The sequence below is a fragment of the Peromyscus eremicus genome, chromosome 7 (assembly GCF_949786415.1).
Source record: "Peromyscus eremicus chromosome 7, PerEre_H2_v1, whole genome shotgun sequence".
NCBI classification, from domain to species: Eukaryota; Metazoa; Chordata; class Mammalia; order Rodentia; family Cricetidae; genus Peromyscus; species Peromyscus eremicus.
The window spans coordinates 3,062,179-3,085,962 of record NC_081422.1 but is presented as its reverse complement, the minus strand read 5'-3'; the positions used below and the strand labels follow the sequence as shown (position 1 = coordinate 3,085,962).

At 37.5% G+C, this 23,784-nt stretch overlaps 1 pseudogene; it reads right to left on the bottom strand.

The window, feature by feature from the left end:
- Nucleotides 1-1,400: 1,400 nt before the first annotated feature.
- Nucleotides 1,401-13,919, bottom strand: LOC131914601 (caspase-4-like; annotated as a pseudogene).
- Nucleotides 13,920-23,784: the final 9,865 nt, after the last annotated feature.

Genomic DNA, 23,784 nt, shown 5'->3' with positions numbered 1-23,784 from the left:
CTTCCCTAGTTCTGGGATTATAGGTATACAACACAATCCTTAGTCAAAATCCTTGATCCTTGGTCAGGCTGATGAAATGAGCTTCAGTTGCTTGTTGTTTCTGCAGAGGAGACAAAGAATAGATGGTGAGCATGTTCATTCCATAAAGAATCCATCCCTTCACTCATCATTCATTGCCAACCATATTCTTGCTATACCTGACATCCACCTGGATTCTCTGTAGTTTATGCAGGAGAGGAAAAGATGCATCATAAGACAAAAATGAATATAAACACTAATAACATATGAGCATAATTCAATAATTATCAAACTATGCCATCCGCAGTTTATTATTGCTTTTTGGGTTTACCTTGGTTTTTCTTATAGCTGTTATCATTTGCGTTATCTTTTTGAGGTGATGAATTAAATCTAAATGTGTGGAAGTAGAATAAAAACTTGACAGTAGAACCATCTCCTGTGACCAGGCAAGACTTCAAATGGAAGGAGTGGGAAACCAACCCAGCCACATAACCTTCAACCTACAGTCTGTCCTGCCTATGGGATGTGCTGGGGTAAGGATCATCTAGAGATTGAGAGAGTGGCCAAACAGTGACTGGTCTAGCCTAAAACCCTTGTGAATTGAGTGAGCCCACCCCTGACATTGCCTGGAGCACCAGGACCCACATACTGGATGACCCAGAGACTTAGGATAGAGCCAAACACCACTGGAGGAAAAACAATGTCAATGTAATGATGCCTAACAATATTTCACTATACTCATAGATTGGTGCCTAGCCCACTTTTCATCAGAGAGGCTTCATCCAGCAACTGATGGAATTAGATGCAGACCTACAGCCAGACATTAGGCAGAGTTTGGGAAATCCTGCAGAAGATGGGGAGAAAGGACTGTAAGAGCCAAAGGGGTTAAGGACACCACAAAAAACTCACAGAATCAAGTAACCTTGGCTCACAGAGACTGAACTGACAACCAGGGAGCCTGCATGGGACAGACCTAGGCATTTTGCATATATGTCCTCTTGTGGGACTCCTAACAGTGGTAACAGGAACTGTTTCCAACTCTTTTACTGGCTTTTGGGACCCTACTTCTCATACTAGGTTGCCTTGTCCAGCCTCAATAAACAGGTATGTGCTTAGTCTTACTGCAAATTAATATGCCATATTTTGTTGATATTCTTAGGAGACCTGCCCTTTCCTAAACAGAAACAGGAGAGGGGTGGATTAAGGGATGGGAAGAGTTGGGGAGGGACTGAGAGGAGAGGAGGGGAGGGAAACTGTAGCTGGGATGTAAAACAATAACAACAACAACAAGTATGCCAATAGTGAATGAACTATGCCACCCAAAAAAATCAACTTGACCATCTAAGTAGACAGGTCTCTAATGAGAAATCTACTTACTCTTCTCAGTTACCAGGAAATAGGTATCTTTTCAGGGCTGCCCAGTCAGTGGTAGGTATCTGGAAATTAATGCTTGATTGTTTCACTTAAAGCCAAAAATAAGCTGTGGACTACATAACCTTCAAAATTCATGGAAAACATGCTTCATTTCAAGTGGAGAAATCTGCAGAGATGACAGAGGATTCAGAAGTTGTTGGGATGAAGCTAATAAATACTCTAACTTATTATTACTATCCCACCCCATGTAAAATTATACTCTAGATAAAATGAACATCATATCTAATTAGATACCTTCCAATCTCCATGAATGAATCATGAGGATTCATTTTAGAGGATGATCTAGTTTTAACCCCTAGGCAAGATGAGGATTCACTAAAGTAGATAAAAATCTCAGCATCTTCTTTTTAAGGCTTGAATGCTGGCTGAATCCTACAATCATCAATAGCCGGCCTGTGAAATCTTTTTCCTTTAACTAGCTAATCACATCCTACTTACCATAGATACACTAATATAGTAATTAAATTTTCCTAACCAAAAATATCCCAGGGCCAGTTTTACATCAGAATTCTACCAGACTTTCAAAGAAGAGTTAATGTCAACACTCTTCAAATTATCCACAAAACAGAAACAGAAGGAACATTCCCCTGTTTGTTTTACTATGCCTCAATTATGTGATAACCAAACAGCATAAAGACCCAACAAAGAAAGAGAATTACAGAATAATTGTTCTTTTAAGCATAGATGCTGGAATTCTTGTAAACTGAATGCAAAAACACATCAAAACAAATGTCCACCATGATTAAGTAGGCTTCTCTGAGGTTCAGTAATGGTTCAACATAAGTAAATTGATAAGTGCAATCCATTATATAAACAAGCTGAAAGATATAATCACATGATCATCTCATTAGATAAGAAAAAGGCCTTTGACAAAATCTAACACCTCTTCATGATAAAAGTGCTAGAGAGATTAGGGATACAAGAGACATATCTTAACATAATAAAAGCAGTTATAGCAAGCCCAGAGCCAACATCAGCTTAAATGGAGAGAAATAAAAAGCATTTCCAGTAAAATCAGGAACAAGACAAGGTTATCTACTCTCCCCATAACTATTGAATGTAGTACTTGAAGTCTTAGCTAGAGCAATAAGACAACTGAAGGAGACCAAATATATACAAACTGGAAAGGAAGAAGTCAAAGTACATTTATTTGCAGATGCTGTGATAGTAACATAAGTGCCTCTGAAAATTCCACTGGGGAATTTCTACAGCTGATCAACACTTTTAGCAAAAAGTAGCTGGATATAAAATTTATTAACAAACACCAGTAGCCCTTCTGTGTACAGATGATAAACGGACTAAGAAAGAAATCAGGGATATTGTACCTTTCACAATATTCTCAAAAACATAAAATATCGTGGGATAACTCTAAAAGAACAAGTGAAATTTTTGTATGATTAAAAACTTCAAGAAATTGAAAAAGATATCAAAAGATGGAAAGATGTTCTATGCTCATAGATAGGTAGGATTAATATAGTAAAAGAGATCATCCTACCAAAAGCAATCTACAGATTCAATGCAATAACCATCAAAATTCCAATACAATTCTTCACAGACATTGAAAGGACAATTTTCAGCTTCACATGGAAACACACACACACACACACACACACACACACACACACACACACACACAATGCAAGATAGCTAAAACAGTCCTGAATAATAAAAGGGCTGCAGGACATTTCACTATTTCAGATCTTAAGTTGTAATACACAGCTATAGAAATAAAAATAGCATGCTATTGGCAGAAAAACAGACATGTTGATAAATGAAATCTAATTGGATACCCACATCCCTATTATTTTTAAAGTAAAGAACCTAGAAATACACACTGGACAAAAGACGGAATCTTCCACAAATAGTGATTATCAAATTGGATGACTGCATATAGAAGAATCCAAATAGTTCCATACTCATCACTCTGCACAAAACTCTACTTCAAATGGATCGAAGACATCAGCATAAAACCAGTTATAATGAACCTGATAGAAGAGAAAGTGAGGTATACACCTGAACTCATTGGCACAGGACTTTCTGAACAGGACATCTTGATTAGCACAAGCAGCAATATCAACAATTAATAAAAGGAACATCATGACACTGAGAAGTTATTACATGACAGAGGACACTGTCATTCAGACAAAGCAATGGCCTAAAAAATGAAAAAATATTTTTATCAACTACACATGTGATTGAGAGCTAATATACAAAATATTATCCAAAATGTTATCCTGCCTGCAAGATATGCTGATGCAATGGTGCCATAAAAATATCCTGACCAATAACTTATTTGACTGAAGTCCCACTCCACAAAATAGAACCACTACCTGACACGGCTTGGGTGATCAAGAACCTGAGACTAGATATCCCAAGGACCTAGAGTAAAATTATACACTACTTTTCAACCAGCCCCCCCCCCAAATCTTTAAAAAGGAGCAATAAAATGCCTCCTAATGATATTCTGCTGTCATCATTGATCAGTGCCTTGCTCAGAGAATCTTCTTCCTATAACAAATGGGAACAAACAACCAGACCCACAGCCAGACATTATACAAAGAATGAAAGGCCTGGGAATACTCAGCCCCAAATGAGATGTCTCCATCAAATCCTTTCCCTCAGCGCTCAGTGAGCCTTTGGAAGTGACAGCAGAAACAGTGCAGGATCCTCAGGGGATGAAGGGCACCAAGGGCCTCTAAAAAGATTAAGGCAGCCTGGACAGGGCCACCACAGGTCTTCACCAGGTCCTCTGTTTATAAATTAGGGTGCTGTGGATATCGCTCTGTATAAATAAATACTGACTGGCCAATAGCCAGACAGGAAGTATAGGTGGGACTAACAGAGAGGAGAATTGAGGAAACAGGAAGGGAAAGGGGAGACTGCCTGGAGCCACCGCCAGGACAAGGAAGATGTAAGGTACCAATAAGCCACGAGCTATGTGGCAAAGTATAGATTAATAGAAATGGGCTAAATATAAGAGTAAGAGCTAGACAATGATAGGCCTGAGCTAATGGCCAAGCAGTTTAAATAATGTAAGAGTCTGTGTGTTTATTTTATAAGTGGGCTCCGGGACTGGTGGGACTTGGTGGGGGCTGGAGAGAAATTCTCCAGCTACATTAGGGCTTCCAGTTTAGTGGTTTTTGTGAGATTCCTGAGTGTGCTCCTTTATTTTATTTTATTATCGTCCCTTGGTAGCCTGTTTGTTTTCTAATGAGAGACAGAAAAGGAGTGGTTCCATTGGTGAAGGGAGTGGTGGAGGGAATAGACAGAGGAGAAATCATAATCTGCATAAATTATGTAAGAAAAATATGTTTTCATTAAAAGCACTAACTTCCTAGGTCTCCATTCATAGAAACCTCAAGTGCTGTGAGAAAGCCATCTTCTCTAACCTGTAAAAACATCTTTGTTTTCTCAAAAAAATCATTGTGCTTTAGGATTTGGGACTTAAAAAACAGCTAACTTTTCTTTTACTCCTGTTAATAATCTCTTTTCTTTCCAAAAATAATGTTCCCATGAGAAAGCCCAGGCTCTTTCGATATAATAAACAAAATAGTACACAGAACCAGTATTTTTATTATAGAAGATGAATAATTCATAGGTTCTTCTGTATTTACATGTATTACATTACATGTGCATTACAAATAATACTGAATCACCCACTTTAAAATGTGCTCAGTAGGCTGATTATATTCAACATGTCCTTATCCAAAACATGCACAATAAGGAAAATACATGAGATGAATATACTTTGGGAGGAGAGAGGTGATCAGATAACACATGCTGTGCTGATGGTATCTTACACATATTTTCAAACTCATTATGTGTAGACATTAAACCCATGACATTTGAGGTTATCAAATTTGCCTCCACAAAATATGTTCAAAAGGAAATCTTGAAAATTTACAAATTACAAAAAGGGACCACCAAACACTAACTACTGTGTCTCTTCACTAGACTTGCAAACATTTCAGCATGTCTCCTTCAAATTCCTTTAATAGGGCACTCTATTCCTAGTGGACCATGTCATAGAATTCTTGTTTGTATCAAGAATTTGATAAGATGTTTGCAAAAAGTTTGTTAGGGCTGAGTATTTGCGAAAAAGCTACCAGTCCTGTGATCTATGACTTTTTCTGCAATAATCTTGAAGGGATTTGATACAAAATGAATCAATTGTGTATGTTAAATCACTGTGCTGGAATACTTCAGTATCTTTGTATGCATTTCACTACACAATGTCCTAATTACAGTAAACAGCCATTCTTAAAGACTGTGTATAGGACTGCATTTAATCAAAACAAGATTAAGATTTATTTAAGATATATTGATGAACTCAAAATTTGTGTCCAAGCATTTCTATATAAAGGTGGCCTTTGGCCTGGCTGCAAAACTATAGGGTAGAGAAAACACATATGTGGGTTTGTAGAGTAGAAGGCAATGAAGTCCTTCTCCACATAGCTCAGCTGGAAAGCATCTGTCTCCACATTCCTGGGTGGATCTACACCTCTGAATGTCTAGGGTTTTGAAGACTCTCAGATCCACTTCCCCAGGGTTCCCAGTAGAGAAACTGTTGGGGTGCACTCAACAGGACTTCTGCAATCTCCTACCTCAGTCGTTTTGAGAGCTCCTTCAAATTAGTTTCACATTCGCACACACACACACACACACACACACACACACACACACACACACACGCAAGCAGGAGGTCATGAGAGTATATGGCAGGTGACAACTACTATTTAACAGGTTGACCCACCAGATGAATGACTCTGTTGGGGAGCCCCAGTAGACAAGGTCCGTTGGGTCACTGACTTTGGAAACCAGTTATTTTCTGTCTGTAACTTTCCCATGTGCCACCACTTACTTTCCTAAAACGAACAGCTGTAGGTTTTTTTCCACAGCCCATTGATATTGTGTTTTACATCTGGGCTTATAGCTATGGATGGCCAGGAAGATGATTTCTGCTTAAGCTGTATAATTCTAAATAGTTTAGAATATTTTCATAACTGATAGAGGAAAGTAATAGTACTTTCAGTCACAGAAACAGCTAATTTTAGACTTCAGAACGTATTCAGAGCAAACTGGTTGTCCCTGGAGACAAATACACAAGGATGAGTTCCCAGGTGCTGTTTGTTGCTGAGTCAAGGTGAGACATGAGGCAACTTTTGTAGACATAGCCCTCTACAGTAACTGACTTTTTGCACGTAATCTCAGCCTCAGTTTATGTTACAGTCTCAAGGTTCAGCCAACTGTTTACTTTCTGTCTGGGAACCCTCACTAACTCAGAGCTACGTACATGGCCAAGTGTTACTCACTGGCTCGTCAGCAGGACCTTCCTAGCCTAAGAAAAACTATGTGACTTATCGTGTTATGAGGATCAAACCCTGAAAATGTCTTATAATTGTCCAGAGTTTGGCTGTGAGAGGAGAAGGAGGAATGAGAGTGTGTGTGAGTGTGTGTGTGGGTGTGTAGGGGGAACTGAGGAGAGAGCTAGACAGGAGAAAGAACGAGAGAGATTTTCAGAAAGAGATTCTGAGATGTATGTGTTTGTGAAAATGTGTGTGCATGTGCTGAGAGAGCAGGAGATGTGTGCAGAGAGAACTGGGTAGATGAGTAGCTTTGTGGAAGAGAGAGCTTGTATAGCTATATAGAAAGGGATGTAAGGGAGAGATGTGTGTACAGAAGAGAGTGAATGAGTGAGAGAGAGAGAGAGAGAGAGTAAAGAGTGAGTGAATGATCTAGTAAGGTGTGGAGGAATGTAGAAGGGTAGAGAGAAGAAATGTGTATGAAAGAGATTTGGAGCTATGTTAGAAAGAGATGTAGCTGTATATAGAAAAATGGGCTGTGCAGGAAGAGATATGGCTGTATGATGAAAGAGCTGTATAAATGAGATGAATAGCTGTTTCTGTGTGGAGAGTTGTAACTGTGTGGAGACAAGGAAAATGAAGCTTTATAGAAAAGAGATGCGACTGTGCAAAAGAGGTCTGTGGCTGTGTGGAGAATGTATAGAGAATGTAACAATGTGGAATGTATCTATGTGGAGACAAAGATTTTCAGAGAGGAGTTTTTCAAGATGAAGTATCAGAGAAAGTTACCATCAAGAGGTGTATATGTTTCCTTATTTACCTGTCAGATAGATAGAAATTTATTTTTAAATACCCTCAGATTAAAAAGTTTTCTAAAGTCTGGCTACTCCCGAGGTCTTCTATTCACAGCCCTGAAGTAGTTCTTGAAGTTGGCCTCCCTTGGGTTGTATTACACACAGACAGACAGAGAAACAGAGAGGAGAGATACAGAGAGAGAGAGAGAGCTGCTTTCTTGATAAGACCACTGAGAAATGCTCCACTTTATTGTAAAGTGATTGTGTCATAAAAAATAAAAATAGGGACAGAGTAATAAAACTAGAAGAATCTGTTTGCTAAAAACAGAAGAGGACTTTCAGGTACATATGCATCATTTCAGAGCACCTGGCTATAGCTAAGTTATTTCTACTTGAAAATGTTAGTTAATTATAGCCCCATTATAATTTAAGGTCACAGTCATATAGGTCTATCTACATCTTACAAGTTGGATGTGACAGAGTATGGCTAATCCCATCTCTCCAGAGACTGAGGCAGGAGATAATTATGAGTTCTTGGCTAGCTGAAGATACACAGCAAAATTGTCTCAAAACAAATAAAATAAAATATGCAATAGACATACACATGCACTCATACATTACACTCATACATTGTTTTACTATTCATCATAGCCAAGTTGCTGCATCAACATAGGTATTCACTAATAAATGAATGCACAAGGATGTACACACGGAAGCATTATGCAATACATGAAGATCCAACTTTATTTTTTGAAAGAAAATAGATTGAACTGGGAAACCATCATGTTAAGCAAAACAAACTTGATTGCTTTGTTTCAAAACATGATTTTTGCTTATATGCTTAATCTAGATTAAAAGCTAAAAAAGACACAAAAGTGGAAGTGGAACCCCTTCAAAAAAGGTATGGACCAGCAAGAGAGGAATGGAGAAAGAGAAGGTGGGTGTGGTATAGAGTTATCAAAACATATATGAAAGTAAAAACATCATAATGATCCAATTATTTTATGTAATTAGTACATGGTAAAATAACAAATTATAACAAAATAACTCAATTGTTGAATTTTAATACTAGTTTATTATATACAGTGATTGTACCAGTAAATGTCACATAGTACACCTTCATACATGCCTTGACCACTCCACTCTCACTTCTGCTGACTCACTCTTCTTTTCATCCTCCTTTATTCCTTTGTTCCCCAGTCCCCAGTCTTCATTTAGCCCCTTAAGAACATGCTTATATTTTCAGATCACATTTTTTATATTTTTGATTCAATTTCCAATATAAGAATCTTATATTTTCACAGTCTTAATTTCTGTGACTGGTTTATTTTGCTTAACCTGAGGATTTACAATACCATCTATTTTCCTTAAAATTTCAGGATTTTATTCTTTTCTATGGCTCTATAGTACTCACTTATGTATAAACAACACATTTTCTTTATCCAGCCATGTGTTGATGGTAACCTAGGATGATTTCATATCTTACCTACTATGTCCTAAATAAACTTGGGTATGAGGAATTTTACTGAATGGTGACTTTGGTGAGGAGTGAAGGTATTAGCTATATATATATATATGTGTGTGTGTGTGTGTGTGTGTGTGTGTGTGTGCGCAGGCGCATATATATATTTATATATTCATTCCTATTTTATTTATAATGTAGTCTTACCCTGTTGTTCCTTGGTGGCCTTATTTCTGGATGGTCCATCTATTAGTGAGAGTAGGGTATTTAAGTCAACCACAATTATTGTATTAGGAATTTGCTCTACTTTCAAATACAATTTTGAAGCCAAATGTAAAACCAAAATAACAAGTAAATTCATAATTAAGATAATTTTGTTTTAATATTTGCATATTTCTGTCAATTCACTTGGGGATTCCTGAAATGTCCTTAATTATTTACATTATATAAACTTTGTATAAAAATCTCTCAACTAACCCAGTAAATTCTTGTAATGCCATATTTGATGGGCTTTCCTATTAGTTCCATTATTTGCTTAGAACTAAACAGAGCCTAACGTTATTTCTCCTAGTCACTAAGCCCGTGTACAATTTCCCTGCCAGCAACTTCGAAGCTAGTGGCTTGGGATCTCACAGTTCCATCACGGAACTCACCACCTCTGCAGGCCTTCACAGAGATGACCTTGGGTTTGTTCCTTAGAACTGGACAGTGGCAACTGCTGAACATCTCATAGATGGTAACATATTACAGCACATCTTTTTTTTTTTTTTTGGTTCTGTTCTGTTTTGTTTTACTGTGCATCGTTCCACAGATGCCATTCAGTGTGCCATGAGACATAAGCACCAGGAATGTGCTGTCCGATGTCTTGTTCTCTGGGAGTGCAACAAAGTCCTTCATCTCTGACTCCATACCTGAAAAAGAATGATGTCCTCCTTTAGCAGGATGAGGGTTAAGATAAATTGTACTGCCTCATTTCAGTAAAATTGACTTTGACAACATACTTAAAATGTTGTTACTTGGCGGATACTCAATAATGATACTTGGTTTGCTTTTTGTTCTTAGAGGAACAGCGAGTTCCATCTTCCCATGCCTGGTGTCACACTGTGAACTGCCTCTATGACAACTTGCACAGTCATGTCTCTTGAATTACTTTTTCTTTTCCACTTTGGTGTTTTCTCTTCTTTCATCGGTACTGACTTGGTCTATTAGTGCCTCAGTGTTGCCCTTAAAACTCTCCTTATGCACTTAGAGAAAAACTAAACCTAGGCCTTCATTGTCTTTCTGTTTCCAATCTCCTGTTTCCACCAGACTTTAGCCTTCCTTAACTTCACTCTATGCTTTCCTGTGTATCATTTACTCTAGATGTGGCCTATGCAGCCCTCTACTTGGAAGTCACTCCCCTCACATCTTTGTGGAACCTTCTTGCTCCTAGGAGATGTGTTTCAGCTTCTTTACTGTCTTCATTAAGGTTTTCTAGAATGCCTCATCATTTATTGCTCCCCACTCTCCAGATCTCTCTCCTGTCCTTTCTTATCTTTCAGTTTGGGTTAGCACGCATTTGGGTTCAGTCATGTAGGTAAACACATACCTATCTCTGAAGCTATGTTTTTCTTATGTTTGATTGCCATCCTCTGTGCTATATTATATTATTGTAAAGTGTAGATTTCCTGTCTCCTATTCGGTGCTCACTACTTTATGTCATGGTACTGAATCTTAATTCCTCTACTTTGGAATTAAGAATATTATATGAACCCACATTAGCCATTTTTGTGTGGTACATGAAATATTTGGAATTTAAGAGACACAGATTTATTTTTTCATTTTCCTAATTTGACTATTTTGATCTCTCTCCGTCTCTGACTGTCTGTCTCTGTCTCTCTGTCTCTCACTCACACCAAACACACACACACACACACACACACACACACACACACACACACACACATCTGCACATGCATGTATCCCTAGGCTTGTAGAGATTTGCTTAACATTATGATGCTCATTTGTGAATAAAACACATGTTCACTATATAAGAAGGTATAGTGACTCTTACCTCAGCCATAAGCTCCTCTTTCACCACTACAGTACAGCCCAGGTCTTCAAGAAGGCCCTTCACGCCTTATGTCAAAGTTAGCCCCATATCTCAGAGAGAGATGTTTGAACTCTATATTACATATACTAAGAGCCTTTCAAGTGTGACCTTTGTCTTCTTTTATTGGGTAAATCTGTAGAAAATGGACATACAATGGATTTCTCTTAGTTGAGTTTTCTGAAAACCTATCTGTCAATCATAAACATTGCTTTTTTAAAGGTCTCAGATAACTTCCATCTCCCTCAACCTCAAAACAAAAAGATATAGTCTCTGTTCTTCTCAAGGGCTAAAGCCTTAACAGATTATGACCAGGTTAGTTAAACAAAAGTCTTTAGACAACCAGGTAATTACTATTCTTTCCTCTTTTTGTACCTAGAATTTAAGTTAGATTTTCCTGGAATTCAAGGTGTAGGTCACATTTAAATTCCAAAGATATTATCGGCTCCAGTTAGACAAGTAGTAAAACAAAGTGCATTCAGTAACATTACTGTGGTACAGTTTTTAGTGTATCAATGTCATGCTTTGTATACCTTAATAATGAAACATCTTCAATGTGTGTGCTCCTTAACTAGACTACAGATAATTACTACTCAACTATGTTGTTTTATTAATATTTTAAATTCCATAACTGCAGACAAAATTCTCATAAACCTTGCATAGAAGAGAAAAAAATAAATGAACTAAATGGACACTATGAATTTTATTTCTCAATTAAAAGACACCTAGAATGTGTTTATAATCAAAATTATTATCTATAGCAGTTATAACCCCATATCTTGGACTCAGAGTCTTAAGAGATTGTCTTAGTATGCAAAGTTATTTTTGTCTTTCTGCTCCAAGCAGGAAGGACAGTGCATCTTGAGTCTCTTCTCTACACAGGTCTCATGAATTCCTCAGGAGAACAAAGCTCGTGAGTGCCCATGGATTCTTCTGGTTCCTCCATTTCTATATCAACTGTAAAATAATCACACAATGTAAATTTGTATGTCTGACTTTGAGACCCGGTTTGTTGGCTGAGCAAAATGGTCTAGAAGAAAATCAAGGGAAGAAGACTCTTTAATATATAAAAATTAGGGGTAGCTAATCTGTAGTACAGGATCTTACACAGCTAGAAAAGGAGAGGGAAGTTTTTGGTGTGGAGATCAGAATAACCCAACAATAAGTTCCTGAATTCTGATAACTCTTTGGAGAATACCACTGTAATTTGGGATCAAACTTGACATTTTCATACCCAACAAAGACCTTAAATTTCCTGGGGTTTACTCTAAATGTTCCCTCATCTTTGTTCACTTCAGTTGTATCAGGAATAATTTACTTACCAGAATGTTATCTATTTAGATTTTCTAATATTATATATAATGAAGAGAAAAGCAATTAAGGAAATTATTTTAGTAATACTCTTTAGTGCAATGTGTCATAAATTTTGTCATTTTTGCATGCATGTGTTGCTATACACAAGTGGCTCCTAATCACTGTCATGGATGGGAAGAAATTCAAAAATTAGGAATTTAGACAAAATTTTAATTTCCAATTCTTATACGCTGATTAAAAGCCTATAAAATTGATATAAAAATGAAGAATCTGTAGAATAAGAAAAATGTATCATCCTAGGCAGAGAGAAATTCTATGACTGAAATTGCCTGGCACAAAGTAGTTCATTGAAACAAATATCTTGGATTCCTCCTATCCTTTACTCTGTTTTTTTTAGGTATATGCTGAGATCTTTCAGAATAAACTCATATCCAGATGGCTAGCTAGAGTCTTGACCTACGCTAATATTCCATCTTCCCCTGTGGCCTGGCCTATTGGACCAGTACATTCACATTGTCCTGAGCTCACCTTGGAGATTCCAACATACATAGAGCCCAGAGTTTCCTAAGATCTCTCATGGGAGTGCTCACTTGTGCCTCCTCTCTGCTGAGTATGCAGTTCCCTTAAGCTCAGAATTTGGACCTTTGTATGATTTCTGAGTTGCTAGAAACATTTTGAACACCTTTATCTAATTATTATTATTATTGTTGCATTATTTCTAGTTTAGTTTTATGCTTGAGTTTTTTTTTGTAGAAAAGCAGCTAATTAATTGTATGGGAAGAGTTCAGTTTTATGTATGTTCATTTCATGAATCAGTGGAACATCTGTGCAGAAGTACTGACTGTGCAGGCAGCATTGAGTATTTAGTGTAGAAGAAAGAACCTTGGATGAGAGCTAGCATTTGGGGAGTTAAATTCCTGGTTTTATTATGTTTCTAGCTCTACAAGACATGTCAGGAAGTATTATTATGCCCCATGTCACAGATGCTAAGACTTATGAGTGTCACAAAATTCACAGTGTGATAAAATTTAGGTTTAGTGCTCTATTCTAGAATTGTCAGATGACTAGCTATTTCTCAAAACATTTTAAACATAGGACTTAGATTTTTACCTATTTGGAAATCCATAAAAAGCAAAACAATCCCTGAAAGGTTAACTATTTTAGAGAAAAATGATACTTCAGTAACACAAAGATTGGAAGATAATGAGGGCTTGGGGTGTGTGAACAGATAATGGACACTCTGAGCTGTTTATTGGGCCTTCCGTTCACATTAAGGAAAGTCTGGAGAAGTATTTCACCCACTTTGTTGTATTTCTCTTTCTTGGCATCTACAAAGACCTAGCACTTGTCTTTGCAGTCAGCATTGTTAAATTTTTGCTTTTCTTCCTCCTTTAATTTCAATACATTGCTTTGCCCCCAGTTTTTTCTAAATACTCCGTAAAAAATTCTTTTCCCAGCTGTTTCAGCACCTTAAGTGGTTTGTAAGGGTGGTTGTTTTCTGTTAGAGACAGAGAGATTCATTCACCTATAAGCCAGAATGTTTGAACTCATCTTAGCCGCAGCCTTTGCAATGGGAAAGATCTGAAAACAATTTCTGTTTTCCCCCTTCCCCACAAGGTTACATGCCTATTTCATTGTACCTGTAGAAATGGGTCAACCTTTCAAGTTTACACAAGACTATGCTTATCAGGTCATTGTGAACTAAGTGTTTTGGCAGCTGATTCTCTTCATTCTGTAGCATTAGCCACTCACTGTTTTTATTGCTACCATTCTCTTGGTCTTTGTTGAAATGATGAGTCATCCTGATGTGTGTTTTCAGGGAAGCCAGTACACGTGTTAGGACAAAAAAGTTTTCCCACAAGTCTTCAGTCTTCTCAGTCCTTTGCATTCAATTTCTTCAGTTAATGTAGTATGCTTTAAAGGATTTATTTATAAATATATGCATTACGAATAAATGGACAAATGCACCAAAAGTCCTAATTTTATTTTATTCAGAAACAGAATTTAGAACTCAATATATTGTGAATATTAATCTTCCAGTGTACTAAAATTATTTGGCACAGAATTGATGTATTGTTCCTTAGGATGATTAAATTTTTATAGGGTAGTAGAATATAGGTATCAAAATACCATTTTAATTTTAGTTCTAAAGATAAGACTTGGACATGGAATATATGGACAGGCAGAATATTTAAACAGTTCTCACTTAACCTTACAAGACTTGTCACTAAGTGCTTAAAGTCAGTGTCAAAATTGCTTTTACAATTTAGTGGCATAGTCAAAGAAAATTTACCAACATAATGAGCAAGGACTTCAGCCCAGATCACAGGGCTTCCTGTCCTTGCTGTCTTGTGTGTTCTTTTAAGCATTTATTGGGCTTTTATTTTGGAAAAAAAACCCAAACACATAGATATTACAAAACATGAAAAATTACCTAATAGCAGTTAACTCAATAAAGGTAACATTGCTTGTTCATTTGTAACTAAATAGAGATGGCCTAGAAAACAGTCCAAGCCAACCATGCCACTATGAGGTACAAGTCTCTAGTCTGAGTTTTTGTACATATAAATATACCAGATCTTCATAGTAAGCTTGTACCATAGTATAACTTATCCATTTCAAATATCATAACAACTAAATATAATAAAATTTAATTAACAAGTTACTAGAAAATAAACAAATTAAGATCATATATAGTCAACTATGATGTAAGATCTATAACAGTAAATATTTACTGATTTGCCATTGTGCCAGTTGTTACATATGAATGTTCTTTCTCGCCAAGATGCCACAAAAACAGTTTCTGTGAAAGGGATATTAATAAAACTTACAACCCATATACAAAAAACTTAGTTATTAGTTGGTCAAATCATGAAAAATACTATTAATTAAACAGAACTGGAAAGCAGGACTTGAAACACGACCTCAGAATGTAGAGGCCCTCTCTTATAACATTAGATGATATAACGAGCCATTTGGTGAAGAGATGCTTGAAAACATACTAATATGATGTTTCAGGACATCATCACACAGACTTTAATAACATTAAATAGAACTCAGATTAGTGTTTGAGCATCTACTCTGCCTGAGTTCTGGTCCTCTGTCATAGTGATTTGTATTTTCAAAATGAGAACAGTGTTGACTGAGGGATGGGTTGTAAGTGATAAAGAGATTTACAATATAACAAAACTATATATGAAAAAAATCACCATGGTTAACATAAAATAATTTCCATATGGTCAGAAATAAAGTTGCCCTCTACACTTTTGTTCCATAAAATATTGAAAGTTCTAGAAATTAGAAAACAAAATATAAAGCATCTGATTCTAAGAAACATAAAGGATCTTTTAATATTTCATCAACTATAAAAACTAATAAGTGTAATGGTTTATGCATCTGAACTCTCACACTTTGGAAACTGAGACAGAAGCATAGCTGTGAATGTGAGGCCAGGCTTGGATATATATAGGAAGAACCTGTCTCAAAAAGCCTACCAACTAAAATAATAAAAAACACTAACTAGTTGTTCTACTAGTAGATCATATGATTTAAAAATTAGCTTTCTCCAGTGGAATCTCACTGGGTATACAAACCACATTTAAAGGTAGGTCACAGGTTCAGCAGTAGATGGCCAATACAAAACAAAACAAAAGATAAAACTCAAGGGTACTTTTTAGACATTTTGTTTTTTATTACTTTATTTTGGAATTTTTTGCTCTTACTGTTACTATGATTATATATTATTATTTTCAATTTTATGTTTTTATTAGTTTTGTGTATGTATATGTATTTTCCTTCTTTGTTTTATTCTGTTTTGATTTATTTTTTATTTGCTGTTTGTTTTTAAAGAGAGAGAGAAATAATGGTCATGATTTAGGGTAGGTGGGAAAGTAAGGTATGATGTGATATGAATTTGGGTAGTAGAAACTAAACAGAACATATTGCAAGAATTTTTTCAATAAAAATGTAAAAAATTCAACATATGAAAATATAGCTGTTCTATGGTAATAGGTGTCTGAAAAATAAGTCAAGAAATAAATTTCACTAAAAGTAGCTACAAAAATTTATACAAGAATGAATTTCAGCCCCTTACCAGCTGCAGCACTCAAGGGAATAGGCCTTGTGCCTCGCCTGGTCACCACAGTAGAGTTGACCCTGTAAACAGGGACATAGGTAAGTTAGCTCTGAGGGCACCAGAGCTTAGCTCATACTGCCCTGCTCACCTGTGGTATAGTAGTAGGAAAAAGGAGAGATGTCCTTTCTCTTCCCCTACTGCCTTCAGCTGGCCAGGGAGCTGGCCTTCCCCTTTATCAGCCACATCACTCAGGAGAGCAGGCCCTGCACCTTGACTAGGCAGCACAACAGAGTTGACCTGTTGATGGGGGCAGGGGTGAGCCAGCTCCAAAAAAATGTGAGTGTGGGAGATCTGGTCCTGCCCCTAACTTGTCATATAGCAGCATGAGTGGGGTTGGGATGCCCTCCTCAGTTCCCTTACTACCTGTGGTAGGTAAGGGAGTTGACTCTCCCCGTTACCAACTGAGCATGAGGGAACATGGGCCCTGAACCTCTTCTGTGCAGCAGAATAGAGCTGACCCAACAAGGGTGCAGAACCACCCTGAGAACCTGAGCAAGGAAGATTTGGCATTGCCCCTCATCTGCCATATGGTGGTGTGGACAGGGGAGAGATGCCCTCCTCCCCTGTCCCTTGCCACCCATGGCAGGTGGGAGAGCTGGCCATGAACTTATAAGAGTGGGAAAGCTGTTCCTACTCCTCACCAGCTGTAGCACTTGGAAGAGTAGCCCCACACCTTGCCTGGACAACACAGTAGATCTATCCCTGATGGTATAGATGTAGGAGAGCTGACCCTGAGGATGTGAAAGCAGGAGAACTGGCCCTGCCTCTTGCTCATTTCCTCAAAGGGTGAACTAGCCGAGGCAATTCTGGAGAGTTCCCCCTGGTGGTGAGGACAAGGAAGAGCTGATGGGCTGATCAACACTTCAATGACCCAGGCCCAGAACCAGGGTTATGAGTTAGCCCACTCCAACATCCTCCCTTTCTGTGATCTGCTTCCGCATGTGAAAGGGCCAGGCTGCAGATCCAAAGCTGCAGGATTTTCACAACACAGGGAAGCAGCAGGATATCCAAGAGGAATCCCAGTGAGGGCCCAGCATCAACAGGGTAGCAGAAACCAGAGGCCTCAAAACAGAAAGAAGGACGACTCTTTGCAATGAACGCTTGTAGTAAAGATATATTGATAAAGGGGTTTACTGCATGATTCACTGTGTCACACTACAGCTTCCATGACATGATTGATTTTTCCTTTATTTTCTTCTTTTTTTTTCCTTAAATTTTATTTTATTTTATTTTTGGGGGGAGGTTGCAAGGGCAGAGGGTGGATATATGAAGGGATGAGAAAATGAATAGGATAGAGATGCATGATATAAAAGACACACAGAATAAATAAAGATAAAGTTTAAAAAAAAAGAATGAATCTATCCAAAGTGGTAAAAGATACATCTAATATGCATATGAAATGTCATGTATGAATGAAGAGACACCCTATGTTTGTGAAATGGAAGGGCTAAAATTGTTAAAATAGCCACAACACTTAAAACAGACTATAGCTTTAATGGAATCTCTATCAAAAGTCAAGTGATATTTTTATAAAAGTAGGAAAACCATTAAAATTAATACCATATCTTAAAACTCAAAATATATACATATGTATATATGAGCTTTATTATATATGTAACAACAATTGATGAAAAACAAGGCTGTGTTTGAAAGAGAGCAAGAAGGCTATAGGAAGCAAGGAGGATCGGATAACAACGCAGATAGGAGAACAAGTGGGGATTGAGAGCAAGGAAGAGTAAGATGTAACCAGTCTTCCTCTGTCCTGCCAGCCAGCTCCCAAATAATGACATGGAGATTTATTATTAATTATAAAAGCTCAGCCTTAGCTTAGGTTTGTCCAACCAGCTATTATAACTTAATCCATGTCTATTAATTTATGTTTTACCATGTGGCTTTTTACCTTTTTTCATTCTGTATGTCTCACTCCCTCCATGTCTCCTTGGTGTCTCCCCTGTACCTCAATTATCTCATCCTCCTTCCTCTCTCTGCCCGGAAGTCCTGCCTATACCTCCTGTTTAGCTATTGGCTGCTCAGCTCTTTCTTAAACCAATCACAGCACTACATTCTCTCACCGTGTACAACTATGCCAACACAGTAAGAGGACAAGGAGAGTTTCAGAGCAAGGAGGACGAGAAGTCAGGGAGGGTTAGAGATTGAGTAGGGTGAGAGAGCCGGAAGGATTAGAGAGCAAGGAGAGACATATTAGAGGATTTGGAGGGAGATAAGGAAATGGGGAAATGATGTTATTATATTATAACCTCAAAAAACAAAATAAATAAAATTAGACTAAGAAATCTTGACTAGAAAATGAAGCTATAGAGAACACAATACGTAACTACAAAGCTAAAATAAAGTGGAATGAAGCCCACAGAGAAGCAAACACAAAAACCCATATGATAGGGTATAGTTATAGCTAAAGATATGCCTCAATTACTTTTAAACCAAAGCACCCTGAGGACCCACAATCTGTAGGAGACTGTCCCTCTAATAAATATTTCTAGAAAAATTGGGTCTGTACTTGTAGAAGAATGAAGTCAGTTCTTTATCTCAGATCAAGTTAAAAAACAAAACACCCTCAATAGTTAAACTTTAGACCTGGAATTGTGTGATACTGGAAAAACACATAGAGAGAATGCTGTTACATTAGTCTGTGTAATGATTTTACTCCCATGACATTAAATCATAGTTAAGAAAAGTTAATGTAAAAAAAAAAAAAATACCTGAAACCAACAGAAACAATGAGCAGAGTGAACACACAGCCTGTGGAATTGGAGATTTGCAATCTGATAAGAAGACAATAACCTGATTATATAAGAGAGACAACCTACTTAATAACAAGACAACAGATTTTTAAAAAAGGACTTGAATAGATGGATTTACAGAAAAATACAGGTAGCCAATACATATGAAACAAACCAAACCAAAGAAACAGATAATCAGTAACTCTAATAACCAGGAAATACAAATTAAATTCTTGAGGCGATATCATCTCATGTCTAACAGAACGGGCATTATCAAAAAGACACAAACTTGTATAGCCACTATGGAAACCAACATATGGTGGTTCCCTCAGAAAACTGGGAATTGATCTACCTCAAAAGCCACCTATACCCTTAGGCATATACCCAAAAGATGCTCTATCCTACCACAAGGACTCTTGCTCAGCTATGTTCATTGTGGCTTTATGTCATAATAGCCAGAATTTGGAAATAACCTTAGTGTCCTTCAACCTAAGAACAGATAAAGGAAATATGGTACATTTACACAGTGCAGTATAACTCAGCAGTTAAGAAAATGACATTATGAAATCTGCAGGCAATGGATGGAACTAGATAAAACGTCTTGTGTGAGGTAACCAGACACAGAAAGACAAACACAGTATGTACTCACTTATAAGTGGATATTAGCTGCCAAGTAAATGATAATCATGTCGCAATCTACAGATCCAGAGAGGCAAAGTAACAAGGAGGGCTCTAGAGTGATGCATGGATCTCCCTGGGCATTGGAAATAGAGATTATTTTCAGGTGGGCTCCAGGCAGGTAGGGATGGGAATAGGAGGGATCAGGTAGCTGGGAGATAGATGGAGGGAGACAGTATAAAGAGAGATGAATGGAATTGGAGTGTGTGTGTGTGTGTGTGTGTGTGTGTGTGTGTGTGTGTGTGTGTGTATGTGTGTATGGAAACCTAGTGCAGAGGAAACGCAATGGAATCTATGATGGTGACCCTAGTGAAGACTACTCATAATAGAGGATACAGAGCCTGATCTGGCCACCTTCTGTGAGCAGGCAAGACTTCCCATGATGGGCCTGGGACACCCACCCAGCCTCAAAACCTTCCACCTACATTCTGCCCTGCCAACAAGATGTACTAGGGCAGTGGTGGCACAAAACTTGTGGGAGTGATCAACAAATGACTGGTCTAACTTGAGGCCCATGCCAGGAGTGGAAGTCCACTCCTCACTCTTCCTGGGTTACCAGGAACTGGAGGTTAGCCAGCCCAGAGACCTAGGGTAGAACCAAACACAATTGGCAAAACAAAACAAAAACATTGAAATAATTCCTAATGATGTTCTGCTATACTCATAGATTGGAACCTAGACCAGTCATCATCAGAGAGATGCTCGGTGGAGAGAGCACCCAGGTTAGAGGTCTCCATTGAGTCCCACCCCTTGGAGCTTAGGGAACTTCATGGAAGAGGAGGAGGAGGAATTGTGGGAACCAGAGAGGAGGGAAGACACTGGGAGAATATGCCCCACAGAATCAACTAAGCAAGGCTCATGGGGGCTCACAGAGACTGAAGCAACAATCTTAGAGCCTGCATGGGTTTATGCTAGGTTCTCTGCATATATATTATACTTGTTGGCTTGGTGTTTGGGAAGTATTCCTACCAGTGGGTATGGGGGTGTCTCTGGCTTTTTTGCCTACCTTTGGGACCCTTTTCCTCCTATTGGATTGCCTCGTCTGGCCTTGATGTGAGAGTTTGTGCTGGTCTTATTGTATGTTGGTACGTCATGTTTGATTGATGTCTTTGGGAGGCCTGTTTTTTTCTTGGGGAAGATGTGAGTGTAGAGTGAATTTGAGGAAAAGGGGAGGTGGTGGGGGGGTACTGGGAGGAGTGGAGGGCAGGAAAATTGAGGTTGGGGGTGTATTGTATGATAGATAAATAAACAAAACTTAAAGAAAGATACAAGAGTAGTGGTGTAGAGTATGCTAAGGAAGTGAGCCTTAAACATTATTGGTGACAGTATAAACTAGTACAGTCACTAGAAAAATAAAAATCATTCATGGAGATTCATTAGAAATAATTTAGAACTACTTCAGACCAATCAAAACCACTCCTGGTTATATCCTATGTATGAAATAAGGATGGTGAAGGAATTTTAACTTTAATACTCATTGCAGTATTGTTTATATCAGCCAAGACATAGAATCAGTATAAGCATCTGTGGATAGGTGAGTATATAAGGAAAAGGATATTTATGGTATTTTTAGCATTTGTAAAACTTAGCATTTTAAATGAAGTTCTGACATTCATGAATATGTGGATAAAACTGCAGGACATTGTTTTAAGTAAAAAAACCAAGCCATGCACTAAAAACTAAAATATGATATGATCCTACTTGTGTGTGGAATCTAAAAATGTCACATCAGGAAGAGAGTAGCAAGGTGGGTCGAGGAGCAGCTGGGAGAGCTGCTGCTGAAAGGAAGCCACCATTCTCCAGATAGGAGAAATAAATCCCATAGCTTCTCCAGAGAACAGTGACTATAGTTAATAATGATGTATCATATTGTTGTAAATTTCTCAGAGAATGTAAGTGTTTATCACCACACAACAAAAGATCAGAAGTAGCACATATGTTAATTAATCCTACTTAGGTATCGAACAATGTACCCATATTTTAAAATATTTTATATAATAAGCATATGTATTATTTGCCAATTACATAAATACATAAACTATCACTTAAGGGCAAATGTTTGTACTGAAGATCATTCTTGTAAGTCACATATGCTCAGTGCACAAATTATAAACTTTAAATAATAAGTAATTTTTGACTACATAGATTCAGCGTACATCTGGATCCCAATATTAAGAGTTACATATTCAATAATCAATGTACTATCTCTTTTCCATAACCCATAATCTCATTATATTGAATTTAAAAATTGAAGTGGCTCATTTAAAAACATCCTTCTTAGTATACTTACTAATAAACACTTCACCTCCAACATAAAAAGGAGCAAAGCCTAGTGTCAGTCAGTATACATCTTTGGTTTATTTATGTCTTATTTTCTACCTAAATCTATGTTTTCTTCATTATGTCTGCTAAATATTTGCAGAATCTGTCCATTCTTCTTAATTCTCTTTGCTTTTCCCATTTACACCAAAATTTTTCTATTCACAATTATTCTGTGAACTTTGAAATATCTTATCTCTTTCTCATTTATTCTTTACAATGAAACTGATTATTCTAAGATCTCAGTTTAAACCTAATTCTGACTCATTTTGTTATATAGTTTCTATCTTGCTCACAGACTTTTGAGCATCCCATCCTCTTTTATTCTAGAAATCTACATATAACTCTCTACAGTGTTGGTCTCCTAAGTACTCCTTTCTTCTAGTCTTCCCATTCTTTTTAGTTTACTCCACATATCTCAGCTTAGTTAACACTAAACTTGGTAAACTCCCTTGATGCTTCTGACATTGCCTAAATGTCAAAGGTGTTTGTTCTTAAGATACCTGCTTCTTCCTAATCTGGCATTTTTTTTGGCTGCATAATTATGATTCCAGCCTACATATCAGTATTTCATCATTAGATTCTAAGCTCTAGGAAGCTCTGGACCACCCATTAGTCTCCACTATGTCTGATATTAAAAGGTAGTCATCAGTAATTCTCTATGACTCACTTGATTACGAAGTATATGAACAAGCACTATATGTAGGATTAACTCAACTATTTAATCATATTTAATAACAAGGCAGTTTTTACTTACTAAACAAGAAATATAAAACATTGGAAGAATTCAAGCTGAAGTGAGGTGCACTGATCCTTTCCTTCAGTCAGCAACATTATTGAACATCTCTTTGTAAATGATAGTTTACTAGCTTTGGGAATGTTATTTTGGAAATGTGTCCTTCCACAGCAACACTTATAGGGCAAATGTAGAGATAATTATTCAAACAAGCTATATAAAACACTATAATGATTTAAATAATTTATATATATATATGAAAATCATTTTTAAAAGCATTCATCTATTAGAAGATGTGGTAGTATTGTGTTCCCCAAAATATTGTGCACCCTAATAAACTTATCTGGGGTCAGAGACAGAGCAGCCACTAGATACAAAGGCTAGAAAATAGTGGCACTCACACCTTTAATCCTAGCACTCCAGAGGTAGAAATCCCTCTGGATCTCTGTGAGTTCAAGGCCACACTGGAAATGGCCAGACACGGTGACACACACCTTTAATCCCAGAAAGCAAGCCTTTAATCCCAGGGAGTGGTAGTAGAAAGCAGAAAGGTATATAAGGCGTGAGGACCAGAAACTAGAAGCATTTGGCTGGTTAAGCTTTTAGGTTTTGAGCAGCACAGTTCAGCTGAGAGCCATTCGGATATGAGGGCACAGAGGCTTCCAGTCTGAGGAAACAAGATCAGCTGAGAAGTTGGCCAGGTGAGGTTAGCTGTGGCTTGTTCTGTCTCTCTGATCTTCCAGTGTTCACCCCAATAACTG